Source organism: Rhododendron vialii, chromosome 1a, assembly GCF_030253575.1.
Source record: "Rhododendron vialii isolate Sample 1 chromosome 1a, ASM3025357v1".
Classification (NCBI taxonomy): domain Eukaryota; kingdom Viridiplantae; phylum Streptophyta; class Magnoliopsida; order Ericales; family Ericaceae; genus Rhododendron; species Rhododendron vialii.
This window is the reverse complement of record NC_080557.1, coordinates 16,126,837-16,132,489: the sequence shown is the minus strand read 5'-3', so window position 1 is coordinate 16,132,489 and position 5,653 is coordinate 16,126,837.

The following is a 5,653-nucleotide window of genomic DNA, read 5'->3' as shown; positions in this document are numbered from 1 at the left end:
TTCACCATGACAAAGCATAGGGCGGCAAGCTAGAGAATCGACATCGTAACTGCTACAAGCATCCGTGACGAATACTTTGGGAACACGCGATACACCAAAATCACCGGAACCACTAAAGGAACTTTGACCAAATAAGTTTGATTATGTTTTGGTAGAGAATGCGTTGAGAATTCCCGTGTCTCAATTTGAATGAACAAAGTCACGACGAAGATCAATTTATAATATTTAACACATATTTGGTAATATGATATTGCAAACAATATAACTAAAGGAACTTTGACCAAATAAAATTCCTGTTCAACTTGTAATATTTTAAAAATCAACCATATGAAGTGCAAAGATATACTACTATATATATTAGTCTCACTATTTTCGGATGAAATGTGAAATCTTAAATCGCATAGGCATATAGATTTTCTCTACTTGATCTCTCAATCAACAGTCCGCTAACCAATATATCAACTGATCACACAAACTGAAAGGAGCCAAACAAACAATGCAATAATGTATGTGGAAAACCACGGGAAAGAATTAATGCACTATTCCCGAAGCAATTTTACATCTGGCTTTGAATACTCACAAATCATCCTAAGGTCTATTTGTCGAAACTTTGCCCACCATAGTATTTGACTGTCGGCTACTGTCTTGATTCCTCAATATTTCAAAGTGTCTCCTGAAGATTTCTCACCCTAATGCTTTACTCAAATGGGTTGAAGAAGATGATAAACTCGTGAAGATCTTCGATAAGGTTTTAGTGATCCATGGAACTATATATGTAAATCTCCAAGTACAATCAAAGAAACACTTTCCGTTTTCTCTCTAGATGTTTCTAGGTCTTTTTTTTGTGCTATTGAGAGTGAGAGATAGAGACACCGATCGGTTGGGTTAGAATATCAGGCCAAAAGTCCCTTGAGGGAATCCAAAGTTGGTCGGGCGCATTTGAGATATACTTAATTCACGGAACCATTGTAAAGCGACTCTTTATGGAGCTAAACGATCTCAGCCGTCCGTTTCGGCATTGGACGGTCCGGATAATATATTATTTTTAATTCAAATCGTCCAAAACATTTTTGAACAGCCGTGATTGAACTTCGTAAACTTTATTTACAGAACCTCCGTAATAAAGATTTTCTCATTTTCCAGAAGGGCTCACCTGACAAGTTGCCTGACCTTCGCTTGAGCAAGCGAAAAAGCATAAGTTCATGACTAAAAAAAAGGAATGAATGAACCATTTTCAGTAATACGACTCTCATTGTTTACTATCCTAAAGTTTCCGGTTCAATTTTCCTTGCCAATAATTCTTAGGGCCACCTCACCCCTGCGTAAGCGTGTGAAACGGCTTTGGGAGGGGTTGTAATAGCCATTTTGGAAGATTTTGGTTTGATAATAGCCACACCAATGGCGGCAAACCTAATGTTTTGTGAAATTTCATGACTGAAAAAAATCCATATTACTATTAGCTACTATTAATTTTTTAGGCCGCTTAGGTGTTGGGTTTGTCCCTTGGGATTTTTCTTTGGTTAGCATCTGGCCAATCAAGGGGTTGGGTCTCGGATGATCTTTTGTTGCCTTCTCCTTGCACCTTTTAGTTTTTGTATCTCTCTCAAAGATTAATAAAAAAAAATCGCTGTTAAAAAAAAAAAGGATAGTGAGCATAAACTTGATTTGGGATTTTAGGCTAAAAAAAAAGTGTAAGATAAGCCCAAAATAGAAAATATTATTGGAGTAGTATAAATATCTAATTTCTAGAAGATTTAGTTTATAGAAGAGTTCTAGAATATCCTTGAAAAATATCTATATTTATTGTATGTAAAAGTCACATGTATAAAACCTAGAAACTACCTAGATATATATCTTGTAATATGATTTGAAACTTCTATGGAGTACTATAAATAGGGACCTTCCACTCCAAACAAAAAGAAGAAGAAGCCCTGTATATTCTATAGAACACTCTTAAGAGATATGTTGATAGGCAAAGTGCCAAGCCCCAATCTCAGAGATATGTCGATAGGCACCTACCTTCCACTCCAAATAGAAAGAAGAAGAAGCCCTGTTCATTCGATAGAACTCTCTTAAGACCGAAATCACCCCAAATGCAAAAAGCTATTGACTCAACAGACTTAAATGGGAGTTTCTTATCAACAAAATGTCCCACTATACAGTCTTTCCATTTTTCAGACGCCTTAACCTCAATATGTTTAGGAGGAGAAATCCGAACTGTCTTCCCAACTACTTTAGGAGGAAAGTAGCTTAAAGCCATCCCAGCAGGAGCCTCTTGGCTTAAAGCCATCCTAGCAAGAGCCTCACCAAGAGGAGAAACTTTATCTTTCCACGATGAACCAGAAACCAAACCAGCAACTGGAACCTTCAACGATTCAATCAAAGTGTCCTTAGCAACTAACTCCTTACGAAGCGTAGCAACCTCCATCGATAGACCTTTAACCTGCCTAACCGTGGGAGTGTCATCCTCTTGAATCTCAGGATGAGCAGTGTTTGAGACAGTAACAGCTTCCAAAACCTCAATGAAATTCACCTTCCGTGGAGAATGATGAACACTATCAACACTCGACGCCTCATTATGAAGAATTGGAGATTTAGAACAATGAACGATACCAGGATTCACAAAATTTGGCCCTAGGTTATCACATTTCAACATAGTTGGAGTAATAGGTAATTGTAACCTTAAGTGCGAAGCAGACGGAGAACCACCCTTATTCGACACATAGTACGAAGCACTTTAGGGCTACTCGAACCAGAATTAGAACTAAGAATAGGAAAATCTCGCATCAAATCCATGGATTAAGAACATAAACTAACCAGATCAGGGATGGAAGAAGGTAGGAGACGACCGAGATAAGATCGCTAAATCGCCTCTTGCTTCATCGCCAAATCAAATTTCATATTTGATTTGACAACTATATGTTGTTGTTTTCTCCTATTATTGAGTTTACGGAAATTTCCAATAATTCAAATCCATGAATTAAGAACATAAACTAACCAAATCAGGGATGGAAGAAGGTAGGAGACGACCGATATAAGATCGCCAAATCGCCTCTTGCTTCATCGCCAAATCAAATTTCATATTTGATTTGACAACTATATGTTGTTGTTTTCTCCTATTATTGAGTTTACGGAAATTTCCAATAATTATTTCCATCACATACAGAGTAGCAGCTAGTCAGCTACATACATGCTTAATCATACATACTTTGTATGATTGAATTAATGTTTCTGTATTTTTGTCTCTTTCTTTCTTTATTCTTGGAAGACGTGACATCCACAATCATATATGCATGTCTTGCATAAAGAATTTTAGCCACTATTTGGCCTCCCTAAAAGGTAATTAAATCCTTTCTTGAAATCCTTTTACTTTTATATTTAAATTTAATTTCATCAAAATATCACTTTACAAAAAATTCTTCTTCTCAATTAGAGAAATCAAAAAGCACATAAAGTTCATCATATTAAACATGTACACTAACTAAAAAATAACCATCGCTTTTTTTGTCGGTTTCTCTTTAAACTTTGTTGGAGAAGGTGAAAAAAAATTTAAGCTACTTTCGTGCGTTGATTTTATCCTAGAATCATATAATATACTATTGTTCGTTCCTATTTTCTTCTCTTTGTTTCCTGATACTTTACAAGCAGAGTGCCATGACATGCATGAAGAATTTTAATATCGTATGGCTTTCATTGGGCTTCTCGTTAGTAGGCGGTAGGATTGATTGATCTCTCAGAATAAGTCGAAGTACGAGTAAACTGGTCATGATGAGTTATGGAGAAGTGTGGGCTACTGCCCAGAAAATTCCCGCCGATGGACTCAATTTAGAAGATTTTAGAGTCGCCACCCAGGGTTTTATAAAATGGCTTGTCACCCGAGAAACCTCGAACTAGAAAATGATATTTGAGCTTGAAGCTAGATAAACCAGAGACTTTGAGCCCGGAAGCCAAGTTACGAGAAGGGAAGGCTTTTGTTCGGCACCCTTCTTGTCCGATACGAGGACCGGTCACTACTAAATACTTGCAGGATTTTAGAAAATGCTTATATTTTAACTTTTTAAATACATAGCAAGTTGAATGTGTGGTGTAGGTCTGTGCTGAAGTGTACAGTATATACAAGAGTGAAATAAAATAGAAAGTTACGTGTTATAAGTGAGATGAATGCAAACTGTCGAAAATCTGTAGAAAATGAGAAAAACTCATTTGTGCTGGGGTCGTAGTGCCCAGCACAAAACATTTTCCGGGATAACTTCTTTGCGCTAGGGTCTCAGTATTAAAAATTAATTGGACGAAAAAGTAAAAAGACAATATTAAAAAGTATTGAAAACAAGTAATAAATGCTGAGAATAGATGTAAAAGCCCGTGGACCCCATTGATATTTGAAGTGATCAGCTAGCCTAGGAGGAGATGCCCAGCGCTAGGGACTGACTCCCTAGCACAAAGCACACGCGATCATATTTTTTTCGTAAGAAAAGCCCACGATCGCTTTAGCCTAGCTCGTAGCCCTGCTTTGAGTTCTTGATTTCCTCAGATGAACAGAAACCGAAAATACAGATAGTTTACTACCTTTTGAGTGCTTGAATGAGACTTTGAGATTCAGTTTGGATGATTTGAGGGTCGTTTAAAGTTGATGAATGACAAAGAAGATTTGTTATAATGGAGTGTTGAAGAAATATAGATTTTTGGGATAGAAGTGGGATTTTTCTCTTCAAATATAAGACATTTCAGATTTATCTTCAGGTATATATATGAAGAAAACTCAAATTATGTATATATTCTAGAGAGAGAAAAGAGTTTCAAGGATGAGGGGAGGTGTATTGTGTATTGTATATTGTATTGTGGAGTGGGATCCCTGAATATGGCTCTAAACACCTCTATTTTTAGGAAAAACGGAGGGGGAACATCTAGGCAGACTTAGAGTCGGCTAAATGCTTTGTTGAGTCATGATGAGATTCCTACAGCAATCAGAGTTGTCAGTAACAGAAAATAATTCCCATTGCTGAGGAGTTAGTGTCCAGCGCTAGAGAGTCTTTTGGACTCTTTTGTGTTGGACAATTGGTGCTTTGTGCGGGGCACTTGATGTCTTGCGATGGGCAGTTGATGGGTTCAGCTTCTGGGATGCTCAAGAGTCATTGATCAAGTCTTCAAATTTATGGTTTTGTTCCGTATTATCATTGAAGATCTTAAGTAGTTCGGAGAGTCTCAATTTGGGGTGTCTACCAGAAGAAAAGAATATGCATGATATTGTTGTTTTTAGTCATATATGGTGGCTTTGATGTCCCACACATCAACATCAATATGATCAACATCAAAGCAACTACGAGGATGGAAGCCAACCTTGGCCCTTGTGGTCATTAGTAAAGACATGGAAATGTAGGGTTACGGTTGGTGGGATCCGGGACGCTGTCAAGCGGTCCTTGTCATTGTCAAGTACCCTGCTGAGAGGGTGTAAGGTGTATTTGGATTGTCCAAAAGTATTTTCAGTGAGTCCGGATTAAAAAATGAACTATTCCTTGAATTTTTTTTTTTCAATTCGGATCATTAATTGCTGAGATAGATGGTCCGACAGGAATTGCCTGGCAGCATTCCGGGTCCCGTTTGGTGGAAGCCCGCTTTTTGGCCAAGAAGACAGCCTGAAAATTGAGCATGTTTG